General features: G+C 49.0%; 1 protein-coding gene across 6 annotated transcripts in view; it reads left to right on the plus strand.

Annotated features, from left to right (window-relative positions):
• The window catches only part of LOC117893562 (RNA-binding protein Musashi homolog Rbp6), a 173,225-nt gene that overhangs the window by 93,507 nt on the left and 60,918 nt on the right, over positions 1-18,800 (plus strand). The window contains exon 1 of one of the 6 annotated variants that reach the window (XM_034800231.1): positions 2,028-2,346. The exons of the other annotated variants lie outside the window; for them this stretch is intronic. The gene's annotated coding sequence lies outside the window, so the exon portion shown is untranslated. Of the gene's footprint in view, positions 1-2,027; positions 2,347-18,800 lie in introns of those variants that run through there. 6 annotated transcript variants of the gene reach the window in all.

An 18,800-nucleotide genomic window follows, 5' to 3' on the forward strand; every position in this document is an offset into this window, starting at 1 on the left:
AGAGCGAGCGGCAGGGGGCAGGAGGATGTTGATGATGATTACAACGATGATGAGGTTTAGGCCTACTCTGCCTCAAGTGGCAGCTAGGGAAACATTTTCGCTCAAATATCTGTAGAAACTGCAGGGGGACAGTTTGTAGAATAAGATTTAAGATTTGGGCTTACGCAGAGTTCTGGGAGTTCCCTGAAGTTCTTTCAGACGCACCTGTTATTGCCTCTGCAGCTTCCCCATCATCATCATGGCCTGGCTCTCCCTGTAACTATCCCGGACTATTCTCGCAACATCCAGGAGCCGCCTGGCACCCTCTGTAGAGGTTACATGGGCATTTCTGCCACCGACGACGACGACTCGCTATTGTTGTTTGTTTGCGCCAACGCTAGAGCTGCCCCCCCTCCATCGCCCCGTCTCTGTTGCTCCTTGTCCCACTGTATGTGTGTGTGTGTGTGTGCGGGCCACCCACGAAAACAAACATAAAGGTGCAACAATGACGCGCGTAGGCTGGTCGCTTGCTCTCACTCACTCTCTCGCTCTCCACACGAGCACTCGCGCTCTCCGTGCTTGTGTGCTCTCTCGGCAGTGGCGCTCTCTCTCTCTCACTCTGGCTCTGTGCTGCTGCAGTTTGGAGACACAAAACACTCTCGCTGTTAGCCGATTCCTCCAGCTGCTGTTGCTTCCAACTGCTGTGTGGCCTGAAAGTGAATGTTTTTGGCCTGCAACATTGTAAAATGAGACGCAGAATCGATGAAAGGTAATAAGTAATTTTATTTTTAGCAAAAATTGAGAAAATTCTCTTAAAAGAAACCCTCAAAACCCAAACAAAGCAACCAATCTCTTCATAAAATCCTTTTTTTAAGGCTTCCTGCTTTGATTTTCTTTTAAAGTTAAACATTTGCGGCACTCGACAACCCTAGTTCGGGAGCCCGCATCAACACTTAACAGAGGCAGCCCAGCCGCCTCTGCCATACCAGAGCACAGCCTGTGGGGGTGCATTGTCTCTCTATCTCGCTCTCTCTGTCGCTCGTGCTTGCTCTCTCGCTCGCTCGCTGTGCCGCTCTCTCTGGCTGTTAGCTACTTCCGTTGTTGTAATGCTTCTGCGCTCCTTTTCCGCCTCTGAGGCAGGAGTCAAGCCAAAGCCAAAGCCAACGAAGCGGCGACGATACCGACAACGGCGACGTCAACGACAACGCCAACTGCGACAGCGACAGCGACTGAGACTGAGACGCTGCTTCCTGCTGCGTTTTGGCTGTTGCTAAAAATCCTACGCAATTCGCGAGAGTCCTTCAGTCGTTATCAGACAAGCGAGTCCAGCAGTCGTTGCGTTCTGTTCCTCAGAGTCTCCACAGAGTCCTCTCGTGCAAAGTAGCCTAGTGAAACAAGCAGCCAGCCACAGCAGCAGCCAGCCAAGCCAACAAAGAGCCACAGCAGCCACAGGAGCCACTGAGCCACAACGCCAACGCCAAACCAGAAAGAGGAAAACCAAACCAAACCAAATCATTTCTCCACTCACACACACTCTCTCGAGCGAGCAGTCACAACAAACGAAAACCCCAAGCGGCCAGCATCCAAACATCCACAGAAATCAACCGAAATACGAATCCAAATCTGAATCTCTGCAATTCCGCAAATACCCAAAAAAGCGAATTTCTTCTCTGTTCGAAGCGGCATTTTTCGCATTCTAAAAGTGAATTTTATTGACCATTTTTGTGTGAATTTTATTGAAACGCGTGCAAAGTGCAATCAGAAGCAGGAAGGAGGACATTTGTCGCGCTGTCTAACGTTGAGCTTTAGTAGTGTGTAACAAAACCGAAAACCCGAAAAACAAACAACAAAATTTAATCAACACAAAAACAAATCAGCAAAGAAACCCAAAAAGAGCTTCTCAAAACAGTTGTGAAAGAAAATAAACAAAACCCAAACCCAAACCCAAACCCAAACAAGGGAAAATTCAAGCCGCAAAGACAAAACTCAAGTGAAAATCAAAGCGAATCAGCAGCGTGCCCCACAGTCGTCTGCCAAAGAGGATCCGATCTGCCAAAGAAAGCAACAAATAATCTGTAGCAACCAACCGACCGACGTAGCTAAACGTCGGCCATCCATTACACATTTCCTGTCGAAGGTGTTGCTATAAAACCGATCAAAATTTCACACTTTGGAGTAAATCTGTTTTACGTGAAGCAGCCAGCGGAGTATTTTCAGCAGCCGCCGCCGCAGCAGCTTCCGCCGTTGCCACCGCCGCAAACAGCGCCGCAGGCGACTATCAAGGCGATTAGTCCGCCCGTGAACGTTGCAGCCGGAACGCCGCTGTCGACGACAGCAGCCGCCACAATTCCAACAAAAAAACTCGTTGTAAGTTTGAACAATCAGCTATACACAAGCATCAATGTTTATCAAGTAACTCTTTGGGCTAATTTTCTAAAAATATTTAATGACGGGAACATGAAGAAACCATTTTGGGGGCAGCTGCAATAATTCTGCCCTCTTTCACGCTCACTCTCGGTTATAAAATTATCACAAGCTGAATCCCCATCTAAGTGTCATCTTTGCCTCATTTAATTTCTTAATTATTTAGCGAATATTAAATGAAAGTTAATTCAAATAAGATTCCCAAGCGACGCCGCCAAAAAAAGAAAGTATGAAATGAATTATTTTTGTGGCTCAGCGATTCCTTCGCTGTCGCCTCTCTGCTCCTCTCTGCTCTTCCTCTCTTCCTTCCCCCTCTCCATATTATTTTTTTTTGCTACTTCTTTCCTTACTTTTTTCTGTGTTTTTGTTTCTCTGTTGTCCCGCGCACGCAATAAATTAATTTATGTCCAACGTCAGGCACGTTTCGCCCGGCGACTTGCCACTCGCTCCACTCGAGTCCACTCCATTGGCCCCGCTTTGCTCCTGCTGCTGCTGCTTCTACTTCTCTCCTGCTTCTTGAGGTCCTCGGGCACGTTTCTCACCTTGGCGCTGGGCGCCATCCATTACCAAAGATTTGCAAGTAAATCGCTTTAAGTGGCAGCATTGCCGCCGTCCGAGTGCAAAAGCACAACACAGAAATTAAAATTCCAACGACCATCATCAGCAGGAACAGCGGGAGCGGGAGCGGGAGCGGTGGGGGGGTGGCAGCAGTGGGATTCTAAAATTTAGTTTGTCCTCTTTTTTCGTGTGGGGGCTGTGCTGATAATATCGTTTCATTTCATTTTCGTTGCTTCGCTATAATTTGCTTTTAATTTGTTTGGCAAATGCCAACACTTCAACACGGACACAACAGGAGCTACAGCCAGTCCCTGCCCCTGCCCGCCGCCTGCCCGCCTGTCCGAAAAAACAACAAACAGGAAGCGAAAGAAGGCAAAGAAAAAATGTCATAAAAATAATTACGCACCAAAGAAAATAAACGCGGAAGGCTGGCAGGCAGGCAGGCTGGCAGGCAGGCAGCACCCGGAATTCGCGTGTCTCTCGCACTTTTTGGACACAGAAGGCCGTCGATCCTCGACCTCTGGTCCGCGCTCTCTGTGTGGGGGTGCCCATAAATTTTATAACCCGGCTGTAAACGCGAATAAGCCCTCATCGAAAAGTGGCCATAAATAAGTTGAAATATATTTATAGTGCGGTTGCCCGTTCCTCTAGCGCTTTTTTGATGAATGTTATGATGGCACAGGCTACATGTCTTCATTAGCAGAGCTCTGCACTAGCCCCTGCCACAAATCGATCAATCGAAGCACAGATACAGCGACAGTTAGAGCTGGAAGTAGTACTCGTAAAACGTGTCCACCTCCTGGCCCAAACCAATTTAAACTTTTGCTGCCAGCAAAAGGCATTTCATCAGGCAACCAAGCAAAATGGCTGCAGCAGCCTCAATGATCACCTGGCCCTCCATCTCACAAGTAACCACATTAGCTGTGCCCTCAGCATTTTCATGACTTCCATCGCCGTCTAAATGCCATTTTAGATTTGTGTCTCGCTCGCTCCCTCTTGTGGCAAACACTTGAGTTTAATGGTTTGTTGACTGCCTGGTCCACAGTCCTGCCTCGTGGCTGGGCACCCGCAAGACGTAAAATGTGTCCCGCGTTCCATTCGCTGGGCCATAAAAGTGAGCGGCGGCCTAAGCGGGCATTAAATGTCCCTTTGCATCGCTGGAGTCCTTCGAATCCTGAAAGCCACTCTCTGTCTATGCTTTCTCTCGACTCTTTTATTATTTACTAACTATTTTTTTTGATTATTCGGAGGCAAACGCGCTTAAGGTTTCACTTTACAGCCACAAAAGCCAATTGGAAATTCGCAATTCCCAGAGACAAGGATTACAAATGTCTGGTGTCCGGGGCTTAAAGTTGATGCCACAGAAAGTTGAATGATAGTTTTTGCTGTTTCATTGATGGAGTGGGTGGGGGCACAGTCGAGGAGTGTGTGGCAGGAAGCAATTGTCAACCAAATTGGCTGTGGCAGTGGCAGTGGCAGTGACTTTGTATTGGAATTTGATTTATCAACAATATTTCCATGTGTGTTCCATCCGCAAAAGAAAATCATTGGGGACAGCCACAGCAGAGGCAGCAGAGGCAGCGGGTGGTGCGGCGCGGCTTACAATTCGAGTGGCAAGACTGTTGTGTGTGTGGCATTGTGGCATTTGCGCTGCCGCAAATGGGGGAGACACACAGCGAGAGCAACGGCTGACGCGTTTCCGTCAAGTGCAACAAGCACAGGCAGCCAGCTGTGGCATTAAGCCGTGGCAGCAACCAGGCAGCCAGCTGCAGGAGCAGATTCCCCCGCAGTCAACGTGCTGCTGAGGGTTTATTAAAATTTTAATATCCACGCGAATGTCGACAGGCAGCCAAGTAAAAAACTTTTGCAGCAGGCGAGAGGAAGGAGCCGAACAGGAACAGGCAATGCCAAGGAGAAGCTGCTGGCTGGTGGCAAGCAATCAACTCCGGGAGAAAATGGCTGCAAAGGCAGCAAGCTGGTGCCTGCTCCTGCTGAGGACTTCTTCAATGTGTGCGTAAGCAAAATAAGTCATTTTCCCCTATGGGGAATGTGCCAGCACGGGAGAGGGAGAACTGAAGAAGCTGCAGAAATTCATCGATTGAATACAATACAAATATGTCAACGAGTCGCTTGAGATGTCGATGTCGCGCTGGCTGTCGCCTGAAATCTCAGACACGCAGCAGCAGCAGCAGCAGCAACAACAACAGTGGCACGCAGCAGCAAACTTGAGGCAGGCAGGCAGCAGCTCTGGAGAAAAAGAAGAAGGGAGGAAGCAGCGACATGGCAGGACTTTGGTTTAACTCATTTCAATGCGCCCTTGGGGCGGGGGTTGGCTCTGGCTCTGGGTCTGGGGCTGCGGGGAGTGTTGTGTTTTCGGTGGAGCAGAGAAGGCAAAAGCAATCAGTCAGTGGAGTGGCATTCATCTCCATCCGTGCTCCCTTCTTCCCTTTGGGGTGTTGAATTACGGGTATTTTGTGTGAATTGAATTTGGCGCATGCCACGGGTAGCAGGAAGCAGGCAGCAGGCAGCCAGCACCCTGCCACTTCAGAGCAGGGAAGAAACTTGACTTCATGGCTGAGGCTGAGGCTGGGGCTGGGGCTGGGACATTGGTGGCATCACATGCCTGGCCCACACCTTGCCAGCTATTTACAAACGCATTCCAAGCCACTGCCGTGCCATACCTACAGTGAGGAAACCAAAACCAAGCAGAGGCTGGGGACGGGCGGAGGACAAACCGTACAACCCGCCGGCGGCAATCAGAGGGCGCCAATAACAAGGATGAAAGATGCCAAAGACCGAACCGAAGGCACGACGAGAGACAGAGACGCAAGCGGAATTGTTATTTTATGAAATTGCAAACACAATCAACGTTGAATTCCACTTCCAGCAGAGAGGGAGAGAGTGGGAGAGAGCATCTCAGCCCCAGCGCCACCCACTTTTGTCTTTGGCAAATGTCACCACCACCAAAGGGGGGAGGGGAGGGGTTGTTCGCATTGGAAAATTGTTGTTTTCCCTTCGCACAGCCAAAGACTGCGGCCAGACAAATAAATTGAACTAATAGAGCTGTTAACATTGGCCTGGCAGGGAGGAGTGAGGGGTGCGGGGTGCGGGGTGGTGGCACAGGGAAAAACTTATAACTGGTTAGAAATTCTTCAAGTAAAATATTTGAATTGCCAGGCAGAACAATGCAGTGGGGAAAAGGCAGGGAAAGAGAGTACAGGCAAAGGGTTTGGGCAGGGGAAAGGGGCAAGAGGTAAAGGAAAAAGCCAGCCAGAAGATAGAGAGAGAAAAGCTGTGGGAAAAGTGGAAAAGAAACCGCCAAAGCACTCGAACAACTTGCAAAACAAAATCCGCTTTTCTCTACCCAAAAGCTGCCAGCCCCCCGAACCCTCCTTCCATCACCCAAAAAACTCGAATACTTCTACTACTTTTGTGTGTGTATCTGTGTGTGTGTGTGTGTGTGTGCGTGTGGGCCAAGTTATTAGATTCATTTCAAGAGTTGCAGGCTAAAGTGCACTCCAAACATTGAGAGAAGCGGCAAAGAAGACTCCACGAAGCGAAGACTCTGCGGCAGGGGCAGAGCAGAGGGGGAGGGAGTGGCAGTCAAAGGGATTGGGTTGGAGAAAAAGAAGGGGCGCCCACATGCAGGCAAGAAACGAGGCAACTAAACTACAAGCAGCAGCGGGGCAGGGGCATGCTGCGGCTGGCGTTGACAACCAGCAAAGGGAAGCTGCCTCGACCGCAACACTATAAATGTGGGTAGTTGTCTGTGCCCCAAAAAGGCGGCACAAAAGGAACCGCAACATCAGCAAAACAGAAAGAGATAGCAGGAGAGGAGTGCGGCATGTGGCAGGGGGCGGGGAGGGGGAGGGGCAGGCAACACTTATTTCAAACAATTAACTTGATATTGTAACGGGCGGGGGATGGGGGATGGGAATGGGGTGGTGGGAGTGCTGGCAAAGGTCGAATCTCCCCCCGGTCCAGCTGCAGGCCAAGTCAAATACAAGCAAGGAAAACTCTGAGCAGCAGCAGAAGTGCGCAGGCTGTGTGGCATGGGGCATGGGGCATGGGGCAGTGCGGTCCCAAAGAAAAACATAATAAAATCAAACCCAAAGTGAAAATGCCGACGCCATGGCACACGAAAGTAAAATAAACTGAAAGAAAAACAAAAACTCACGGCAAAAGCAAAGAAAAAGCGAACCTCTTCAGAGGAGTGGCGCTGGCTGCTGCCGTGGCTGCTGCCTCTCCTGCTGTTGTCTCTTGGAATTGCCATCAGTGTTACAGCTGGCAGTGGCGCCTCCTCTAGCTGCTGCCTCCCTCCTTCAAGCCATCAACAGCAGCCGTCGCAGTTTTTGGCTGCGAGGCGTCAACTCTTGTGCTACAACTTGAACACGAAGTTCATCAACTAAGTCCAGAGATTCGCAAGAGTACGGAGGGGGAGCGGGCAGGAGGATTGGATTGCCCCACAAATGGCAGCGGCCATTGTTGCTGCGTGTTTGTTTGCCACCAGAATGAATATTGCCCCAGAACTAGAGGGAGACTCTCTCGCCTTTCCCCTGTGGTGCCCTGAAGCTGTTTGGCTTGAGTTTGGCTTCAGCCACAGCCACAGTGGCTCTCTCCCTCTCTCTCTTTCCTTTTTGCCGCTGATGATGAGAGACAGAGAGCAGAGCTGCAGGCTGGAGGGCATCCAGGAGCACCTGTCCACCTGCTGGCAACATCAACATCAGTTTTTGTGTTCGCCTCCTGACTGCCTGCCTGCTGCCTCCTTCCGTTTGTTTGTCTTATAAATTTACTTACGCTTATTTGAGCTGGAAATGAGCTGAAGCTCTTGGCTGAACCTGCGACCCCGCCACCCCTCCCTACAAAAATAAAGAAAATATTGTAAAAGTTTCGGCTTTTTATTTTACGTTGACAAACACACGCGGGCGGCGGCGTATGCGGCAATAATGTTGTAAATTATTGTGCAAAAAATAACAGAGGCAGCGGCGGCAACTTCGGTCAGCGGTACAGAAAAAAAGGAAAGCTTTCTATATGATTAGTTGACAGAGCAATTGCAATTTTCAGGCATATCGGGAAGAGAAAAGTAAAAAATAAAAAACGCCACAAGGTAGCAGAAAAGAAAAGGCAAATAAAGAAATTAAAAGTGGGAACGAAGCGGCACGGCACGGCACGGCACGGATGTGGTTTCTGGATGAGAAGTTCCGTGGAAATCTGCGGGGAAAATGGAACCTTTTTGCTGCTGCTGCTGCTGCTGCTGCTGCTGTGTGGCAACACATGTCGTTAGCTGAGAGGCAATCTTTGAATTGGAGAAGAGAGCGCCACATTGTGGCACACATTTCGGTGGAAACTCAAGTGGAGAACTTGTTGGGAGATGTCACCAAAATGTTTATAGATTGTGACACATTTCAAAGGGAAAGCCCGGCTTAAACCAGTGCGAAAAGCACTCTCGCTCGTCGCGCGCAATGCATAAAAGATGGACTGCGACAAAGCCCCAGCAATTTACTCATTAAAATCCACAGGATGATGCTGATCCCCACAATAATTGTATAATTTTCCTGATTTACTGCTGCCCCCCAGCCTCCCGTCCGGCGTGTTCGTTCGCCAATCGCTGGAGTCTATTGCCTTTTCAATGGCCAATCAATTGCGGGTCGCACCCCTGCCCCTGCTCCTCCCTCCTCTGCCGCTCCACACAGCGAGACGCACAATCAACTATTTAGCCAATTGTTACACGTTCGCGGCCCCGTGCACCGCGCACCACACCCCGCCACACCCCTCACTGCTGTATGCAATGTGGCAGAAACAGGAAATGTTAAATGATAATGCGCGGCACGCATAAAATGCATGTGCCACATGCAGTCCTTGCCCCTTGCACCCTGCCCACAGGGATGTGTGCGTATGCGTAATTTTTATTGCGTATACGTAATGCATTTTGATTTCAGACAACGGCCACACAGGACACAGCGCAGCGCAGGACACCCACAGGACACGCGGCGTAACAATTTAAATCGTCAGTCGGCGGTCATTTACGTGCACACCATGCAAAAGTCGTTGCATGCCACACACACACACACACACACACTCACGCAGTGTGGGGCATGCAGAATGTGTTGTCTACTTTACGGCGCGTGGCTGTTATTTCCGCCTTTTCCGCTTTTCCTGCCCGAAACACTAATAAAAATCGTTTAAAAACCACACGACAGCAGCAGCAGCAGCAGCAGCAGCAAGAGGAGGCAGGAGGCAAGCAGCGTGTAGCAGCATGCAGCATGTGGGAGTGGCAGCAACAATAGCAGCATTAAATAATAAAAATCATGTGTAAATTTTGCACTTTGCTCGCCGCACAAGAGTTGCTTTCGATAGATTTATGTGTTGCGGTTGGGTTGGGGCATCGCCGACAACTTGAAATGATGCTGCTGCTGCTGCAACGTGTGGCAATAAATCTCAGCATATCTTAAGGGTTCACCCGCTCCTGCTCCTCAGCTTATTTGTCTGCCACTGCCACTGCCCTTGCCGCTGTCTGGCATTGTCTTCCATTACTAAAATTAAAATCCAGGCAAAACGCGTTGCGATTCTATTACCAAAAGTGACTCAACCTTACACACAGCAAACGGAAGAAAAATAAGACGAGCAAAATAAACGAAGAAAAACTGACTGCGACGTCTGCGTGCAGCATCGGCGGCAGTGGCAGTGGCAGGAGCAGTGGCTTGTGGCAGGGGGGAGAGCTTCTTCCTTCCCTATATCTTCTTGACGGCTTTTACACTTTTAAACGGCGCTGCGGAGCGTGTTATTTCCGCTGCTTTTAGTCCGTCTGGCAGCGGCAGAGAGGTTCCACTTTTCCGCCTTAGCTTTGCAGCTTTCAGCTACAGTTTTCCAATGCCACCCCCCTCCCGTCACCCACTCCCCAGCCCTGCCACATGCTCTGCCCCTCCCTGGCAGCTGTTGTTTTTGTCGCTCTGTCTCTCTGTGTGTGCTGTGTGTGTGTGTGTGTGTGATTTCTCGTCTTGTCTTTTGGCAACGAAAAATACGTGAAATTAAATTATGATTTCAGTCTCGTGGCATCTCCATTCTCTCGAAGTCACTCTCTGCCTATCCCTCAGCTCTCCATCGCTCCATCTCTCCATCTGCCTGTGTTCCTCCCATCCTGCTTGTCTCGCTTTGCGTCTGTTTTTATATTCGTTAAATTCATTTCTGATGTACCCTGCCAGAGGGTACAACGATTTTGGGAATACAATTGTCAGGCAGGAAGAGCGACTTATAGTTTCAGGGTCTTGCAAGATTTCGGAGCTCCGCCAGTTAACTTTTCCCATTCAAAAAAGTCCCCAAATTATGCAGCAATCAATGGGCTTTGTCTATGAATCATCTTTGAGGGCAACCACAGCCGCCAGCTTTGATTTTTTCATTCAAACTTCTTGTTATTGGTATGGAAAAATCTTTTTTTGTTATTTATTTTTCATGTTTTGTGCTTGCAAAAATATTTTTGACTGCCTGCGCACGTTCGTGAAACAGAGACAGGACCTGGGAGCAGCAGCGAGGCGAGGCGAGGCGAGTCAGTCAGTCACTTAGCCAGTCAGTTAGTCAACAGCAGAGAATCACGGAGGAGCAGCAGCAGCAGCAGCAGCAGCAGCAGCAGCGCAGCAGCAGCAGCCTCATCCTACCGTGTGCCACCGGGCTAGCCCAGCGAGGCGTGCGTGCCGCAATCCCAATCTCCTCGTTCTCATTCCCTCATTCCCTTGCCCTGTTCTCTCCGCTTTTTTCCCTTTTGCCATTTTCCATTTCCATTCTGCTGCCTGCCTCCTGCCGACAGTTTAGTTGTGCGGCCTGCACAAATCTTCAACAATTGCCCTGATTTATAATTTCTGCTTAGCAATGCAAAATACTTGAGCCTCCCCACTGCCTCCTGCCTCCTCCCCCCTGCCCTTCTTTGGCGCTGTAGTGGCTGGCTGGGCTGGGGGGCGTGGCATTGCCTCTTCTACGTGGCATGTGTTTGGCTTAGCATACAAATATTTTGCGCTGTTTGTTTGCCTTGGTGCGCATAAACGGCAGCGGCAGCGGCAGAGGGTAGCCACGGTTTGCAGGGGGTGGTGGGGCGTGGAAATGTGATGAGCACGTTGACAAGTGAGTTGCCTTCATGCTCTAGCCATGCCCCACTGCTGCCTGCTGCCTGCTGCTGCTGCCTCTTCTCATACATAATCCAGGCAGCTGCGTTCTGCAGCAGACGTCCGCCTGCCTCGTCATAATGTGGCCGGGTAGTGCGCTTATGCATAATTTACCCACTCAGCAGTTGGCAGCGCAGGAAGGCAGTAAGCAACGAGCGCGGGGGGTGTGACTGGGGGGAGTTGGGCGTATGACTGCAGTGGCAGTGAGATCCCTGGCAAAAGTCCCAGTCACAGGCGAGATATCGCTTTGACTTTGTAAAGCCCCCAAAAAAAAGCAAAAACTTGTCGCAACTCCGCAGACGCCGCCCACAGAGAGAGAGAGTCTGTCGCTCTCCACCAAAAAATTATCTTCAGATTTATGATTTCTCATTAGTTTTCAGCCAGAAAAGCGCACGTTGGGGTTGGCCTATGGACTGACGAAAAAAAGAAGTGAAAACCAGAACACAGCCAGCAACGACAGACGTTTAGGCACACACACTCTTTGAGGCGTCTCAAGAACAGCGAAAACCTTTGAATCTCTGGGTGTTTCTATGCAAAAGGATACGCTTTGAATGCCACTCAAATAAAGAGACAGAAAAAGAGGGGGAGAGAGAGAACGGAGGAAGGACACGACTCAAAGCCATGTTGTTTGCTGACTGATTGCTTTAGCCGTAGCGTCCGCAGCTCATGAATAGTAACAGAAATGAGCGGAAAGTGCGGCAAGCGGGGGATAAGAGGGTGAAGAAGGGAAGTGCGGGGGACAGAGCAAGCAGAAAAGAGCTAAACACAGAAATGCGTGAGCCATAAATTAAAGTAGTTTTAAGTATTTTCGGTCGCTCTTTCGCTCAGTCTCCTTCCGCTTTCCCTCTCCCTCTCTCTCTCTCTCTCTCTCCCCTTTTGTGTGCTCTCTATTGTTGTCGCTGTCCCGCTGGTTCCGCCTAGCATTGGAGTTTTTTCTTTCTCTCTTGTTGATTTCGCATTTCTGTTTTCTGTTTCTGTTTTTCGGGCGGGGAGTTTGAGGTTTTATTTCGCCCTAAAAATAGATATACAAATGTGTTTTAATGGCTCGGCTCATCCGTTCTTGTTGCTTTATTCCTTTGATTGTTACTCTGTGTGTGTGTGTGTGTTGCCTGTGTGTTTGTGTGTGTGTGTGTGTGTGTTGGTGCGTGGCTTGTATGCCGAATCTGTGCGCTTTGTTATGCCGTTTGTCGTGCTGTTTTTTCCTTTCCTTTTCTTCTATGTGACTGAATTTATTTCCCGAACCTTTTATCCACCTTCTGCAGGAGCTCGAGAGTGGCCGGCCACCCTGTGCGTGTTTATCCGCCATTCGCCAAAAGTTTACTTCCACTCTCTTTGCGCTTGCTTCTTGCCTTTGCTTCTGTCTCTCATTTTGTCGGTTAGTGGGCCTAAAGCCAGGGGTGGCAAATGGTTTTGATTTGATTAATGAATGTTCTAATTAAGCAAAACCGTCACCTAGTCCTCCCTGCCCTGGTCCCTTGTGCTGCCTTTGACCTTGGCCAAAAACAATCTAGAACCAAAAACCATACGCAGAGCCAGCAGCAGCAAAGTTTTGCCTCAATCTACCGCTGCTGCTGGTGCTTCTGCTGCTGCTTCTAGGCAGCGGAAATGGGAAAGACAAATTATTTTGGCCAGAAATACTTTGGCCAGAGAGGGAGCGAGAGGGAAGTGGGCCAACAGAGGGGCGTAGAATGGCTGTATTGGCTGTGGGGTGGGGTGTGGGTTGTTGTGTGACTGTAAGTGATTAGCGTTAAATGGAAGCCACAAACAGTCGGAGCCAGCAGCGGCAGCAGCAGCAGCAGCGACTCTCCGCTGCGCTCGAAAACTTTATCCGAAATCGACTCCAAATGGACACCCGGAATGGTATCAGTGGGGGGTATAAAGGGAGTGGGTGGGGGTGTGGGAGGGTTGGTGGTGGCTCATCGAGGAATCACAATTTCAATTACCTGCAACGGTTGTGATTGCGATAATTATGTAATGACCGCGTCGTCTCAGTCGTCTCGGTCGTCTCCTAATGATGATTGGGTCCTGGAAGTTTATGAGCCTGGTAATTACACAACACAAGCCAGGCAGGACATACATGAGTGCGGGGGGGGGAAGGACACACAAGGATGTGTGTGGCCCATTCTTCCAGCGCTCGCCAAATGTTATGCAAATTTAAGAACTTTAAGCACAAGTTGCGGTCCAACCAGAGGATGTCGCTCCTCTGTCCGTCCGTCCGTCCGTCTGTCTGTCCGTTCGCTTCATCTATGCGTCCTTTGTGTGCTGTGTAAGTGGTGTTCCTCCCTCTCTCAGTCGCTCTCGTGTGTGGCAAGAGTCTTCCCTGTGTGTGTGTGTGTCTACCAAATAAATTTAAACAATGTTGAAAACATGCTGCGTTGGCACTTTTTAACCACGCTCCACACACACACACACACACACACTTGAGTGTGGCAGTGGCAAGCATTTATGCTGTAGTCGCATAAAAGTGTTGCACACACAGGACAAGCTCCTGCCACACACACAATTTACATACCGAGCAGCAGCAGCAGCAGCAGCAGCTTTAGACGACGACTATCATCAGCTTGCTATGCCTCTTCGCTCTCTCTCCTACACTCGCTCGTTGTCTGCCTGCGTCTGTGTGTGTGTGTGTGTATTTAATGTCGAAATTATGGACGACAATTTTAATGACAATTCAACTTAACATTAGAACCGACAGCAACAGCAGCAGCAGCAACATGCGACCAGCAGGCAGGCAGGCAGCAGCATCAGCAACGACTTTGTTGGTCGTTAGTCGCTGCAGCAGCGGCAATAAACGGGGGGATAAAGGTGGCATAAACACGAACAGCAGATACCTATTGATGCTGCTTCGAGCATAGATAGTGCAAATTCTCCTTTGAATGGCATTTTAGATGTTCAGACCAAGATGTGCTGTGATAACTCTTAAGTTTTAGTTCAAAAATAACTTTCAAATGCCAGCTAGAGCAGTGCCACGTCCAAAGGGCACCCAAAGAACCCTTCAAACTTGCCACAATTAAGCGCTACCAATGGTACACCCTGCAGCAAAAGTTTCCACAGCAAAAGAACTCTCACAAATAATACATTTTTCGAGCACTGTGCCGTGTCAGTCACACTTTAATAACTCTTAAATGTTGGCTGCATATTTGCATAGACAAATGGGGGAAACAACACCCACAGAAACCATCTACCCAATCGCAGCAATTAAGAGGTAGAAGCACAAAGGATGTTGCTGTTGCTGATGCTGTTCTCTATGGCAGCATCCACAGGCAGCAAAACAGTTTCCGCATCCGCCAGCCGCCATTGTGCCAGGATGCCAATGCCAAAAGAGAGGGGCGAGAGGAAGCAGGAGCAGCAGTAGCAGCAGACGACGACACACATGGCACTGGCACTGGCACTGGCATTGCTTGCTGGTGCTGCTCCTCTGGCTCCTCCGCCCCCTGCTCTTCCCCCTCCTGCTCCTGCTGTCGACGACAATGCGTGCGAGTTAAATGTATGCGCATAAATTAATAATTAATTACACAGAATTACATTTCGGGGCTTGTTGTATAATATTCATTATTGTTTTGCATAAATAAGGCGACTCCCTGCTTGCCATTCCAATGCTAGTTTTTGTGCTGCATGCAACCAGCCCCCCCTCCCCTCATCGCATTATGAAGCTCATTAAAATGCCACAACTCTCTCCCGCTCTCCATCCCTCCCGTAACTCTTTTTTGCTGTGGATCTCTCCTCTCCGCAGCTCCCAGGACAAATGTATTTTGTGTGCTCTGGCAATATATTTCATTTGATTTACAAGTCTAAGCCAAAGTAACACAAAAAACACTCTGGCAGAGAGAGAGACAGATATTTGCATTCCCTTTGATGGGCAGTGGCTGCTGTCCCAGTCCCTCAATCCCTGCCAGAAATCTATCTATCTGTCCGTCTGTCTGTCCATTCCCTTGGGCATATTCAAATGCTGATTTCTCTATGAGTCTGGGCGCAGCCCCATTATCCCTTGTCAGTGACACTGCCCGGGAACGTGTTTATTGGCAACGAACGAACGTTGTCGGAGGCGCACATTTGCCGTCGCATAAATATCAACGAAATTAAGGAGCAGCAGCATAAGGACATCCCCCGAACGGAGAGGGAGGTAATAAATCAACCAGAAAGAGCCGAACGAAACGAAATGAAATGAAAACCCAAGCAAATTTCTAAGGAAATTGACCGCAAAAAGTATTAGTAAAGGAAATTGCACAAAATCTGGGGGGTTGGGGCTGCAGGACACCAGCTGTGGCAGGCGCACACATGTGTAGACTGTAGGCTGTGTGTGTGTGTGTTTTAATTGAAAGCAATACAAAAACAGGGGCACAGGCCATATCGAATTATGCATAAACTTGGAACTTGGAGCCCCAGAAATGGAGGAATATGAGCAAAAGATAATGCTGGTGTAGGCATCGATTCTGCTCTTTCCATTTCCCTTTCCCCTTTCGCTCTTTGCATTTCCATTTTGAGCATCTCTTTGGCACTTGTCAAACTTTCCATCAATTCTCATATTTCAATGTGAAAAACTTCTCCCTCTACCATCCCTTTTTTCGGTCACAAGTATGCAACACTTCTTTTTCCCACGAGCCCAAAAGGTTTTTTCTCCCTTTTCCCCTTTCTTTTTTGCGTATTTGTGTTTTTGTATAAAATTTGCATGGATAATTTGTCACTTTGAATGATGCTGAAGTGGCATCTTCGTTTTGGTTTTATTCCAGGAATCCCAGGCTTTTGCCGCCCCCCACCGCACACAAAATTCCTGCTGCGGGAAGTGCGGCAAATGTTACAAATTGTTGTCGTTGAAGAGAGAGCCCCCCTCCATGCTCCTGTATAACCTGGCCACACCTCACCCTCCACCCACTCATCCCCTTTAGTAGGCAAAACGCATCAAGTATTTTCGGGGCAAACTTTAATAAACTCCCCTGCCAGCCAGCCGCATTTTGCCGACTAATTTCACAATAAAAGCAACAACAACAAAAAGGGCACATCATCCTAGGGAGGCCCTTTTGTGGGGGTGTTGGCAAACCCAAGCCCAAACCTCGAACCCTTTTTAACGTTACATTTTATGGCACACATGCGCTAACAGGTTTAAAAATTACATTTAATGACAATTGGCGGAGTGCACAGAGTGCCTCTCCCTCTCCCTCTCTCCCTATCTGCTCTGCCGGAGAACCTGTGTGTCCTGGTTACACGTGGGTTTCTGTCTGGCAGATCGTGGAACATGTGTCGCGCCTGGTGCCGGTGCCTGTGCCTGTGCCTTTCGCAATTTCCAGGCAAGTTGCTCCCATTAGCCACATCATTTTAAGTGTGTTCATTGCCCCATGCCACCCCCTGCCCCATGCCTCCTGTTGTGGGTCCGGCTGCGGCTGCCGCTGCTCTTCCTCGGGCTGCTGGCTGGCTGGCTGCCTGGAATGGGTTTGTCGCGTAGAACGAGCTCATTTAATATTAAAAGGATTTATGAGACATTTTCCTTTCATTTTGACAACGAACGAGCGCGGGCAGCAGGAGGGGGTGTGGGGCTGAATGGCGAATGAAAATTGTGTGCCTTTGCTTTTGCCGTTGATGAAATTTTCGCTTAACAGAATTTGTGACGCTTCGCGAACGGACAGACGGACGAACGGACGGACGGACGGACGGACGCCGGCGCCTACGCACGGTTAAAGGGTTTTACTTTTTAGTCCTACCCCCGCACCACCCACACCACCATTTGCCATGGCAGGATTCCCTTACAATCATCTCACCCCCGGCCTCACTTTCCAATCCCTTTCCACCAATTTCCGTTTCGCTGTGCTATTGTGTTGCCCTGCCCTGCCCTGCCCTGCCTCGCGCCCGACAGGCAACTTTGGCGATGGTTTAGCTTACGCCCGGGAATTATTTGAGTGCTTTTTGGGAAGCGTTTCGCAGTGCCCCCAATCCATCCCAGCCCATGCCCCATGCCCCATGCCCCATTCCAATGAGCTCATTCCGGAGCGTGTGAAAGTGCAGACGCCGCTGAAGGATCGCTGAAATGCTGCTTTAAAAGGCTTCACAACAATGTGTGTGTGTGTGTTTCGCTGTGTGCGTGTGCCTGTGTGGGTGGAAATTTTTGACAGATTTGAAAATTATTATGCAAAATGAATAATTTAGTTGAAAGTGTTAAATTGATTTGGCCTTTTCCTCCACTAAACATAACCAGACATCAACACGGGGACAGACAGACGCTCCATCTCTTGTGAGTTGTTCTCCCATTTTCCGCTTTTCCATCTCCGTCGGGCAGATGATGGAGGAGATGATGGGAATGTCGGCAAGCCTTTGGGCTGCTCCCTTCGAAGCCTTGAGAGAAAACTCTCTGCTTAATGCTATCGATAGCAGCTCTGTCAAACTGAAATATGTTTGCCACTTGTCAAACGGAGAGAGGAGCGAGAGAGAGACTCCAGTAGAGGAGAGGAGCGGCATACATCGATGATGGGCCTTGATAAAGTGTCAATTTTATTTCAACTATGGCTCATTAAATTGAATAATCAGTTGGGACGAAGGCGAGGCAAGCCAAGATGGGGCAGATGCAAACACAACTCAAGAGCTGTCGGAGCCTCAACTTGCGCACAAAAGAATTATCTGCGCTGAGCTTTAATTATCTCGCAATCTCTTTTGGTGTATTATTTTGAAGAACTTTAGCTCTGATTAAAATTATATTAAGGCGAGTAGGAAAGTGGGATTTGTGTGTAGAAGGATTGTAAGGCGCTAAGGAGATGTTTGCTGTTGAACAGACTCCATTTAGCTTAGAAATGGAAGAGGTTTCTGGAGATCAAAAGGATTGAAGGAGGATGAAGCATTTGAGGGGTGCAAACACCATCCAAAATGTAGCTTTTCATTTACATTTAACTGGATTATACTTTGGAATATCTAGAAGAGCTTTTTCTTGAAACAGAGAGGGAAATTGAGATATTTTCAGGTGTTCCTTGTTGGTTTAATGTATTCTTTAGTCTGCAAGAAATTTTCCACCTGAAAATTTAAATAACTCTTACAGTAGAAATGCCCTAAATTCTTACAGGGAAATAAAACCCACAGAAATGGATTTAAATCCAATTTTAGTAGCAAAATCCCTTCTGGTGTGCCACAAACTTTACTTTGTCTCTCCTTTTGTTCTTTCAATCGTACAAATTTAATGGTCCGCTCTTTTTGTGTCTTTCTTTTTGTGCTTCCTGCTCCCCCTCCTGTCGGCTTGTCCCTCCCCTTTCACATCTATTCGACATTATCGCCCGTACCATCCATCCAACGAGTGACTTTCTTGTCAACTGCATTGTAACCAGCGGTACGCCCCTCAAGCGCTTGCTGTTCCCTGCGTCACGCCCACTCTCCTGACGTCATTTGTCAAATTTCCAGGCATTATTCGGCCAAAAGACATGACCCCCATGGCCATCAAACATTGTGGCAGTCTGTCTGTCTGTCTGTTGGTGTTCCACCTTTGAAGACCTTCCCGCACCGCATTTGCCGGCTGCTCATCGGAGTCGTTGTGGCTAATATTGACATTCCCTAATCTCTGCTCCAATGCGGTGCTGGCTGGGGCTGGCTCTGGCTCTGGCTCTGGTGTGGTTCTGGTGGCCGTTAAAATGCCGTGTCATTCTGTTAGTATGCGTGTGTGCCTCGGCTCCATTTGTATCTTCCTGTAGCTGTCGCTCTGTGGCTCTGTATCTA

This window comes from Drosophila subobscura, chromosome J (assembly GCF_008121235.1).
Source record: "Drosophila subobscura isolate 14011-0131.10 chromosome J, UCBerk_Dsub_1.0, whole genome shotgun sequence".
NCBI classification, from domain to species: Eukaryota; Metazoa; Arthropoda; class Insecta; order Diptera; family Drosophilidae; genus Drosophila; species Drosophila subobscura.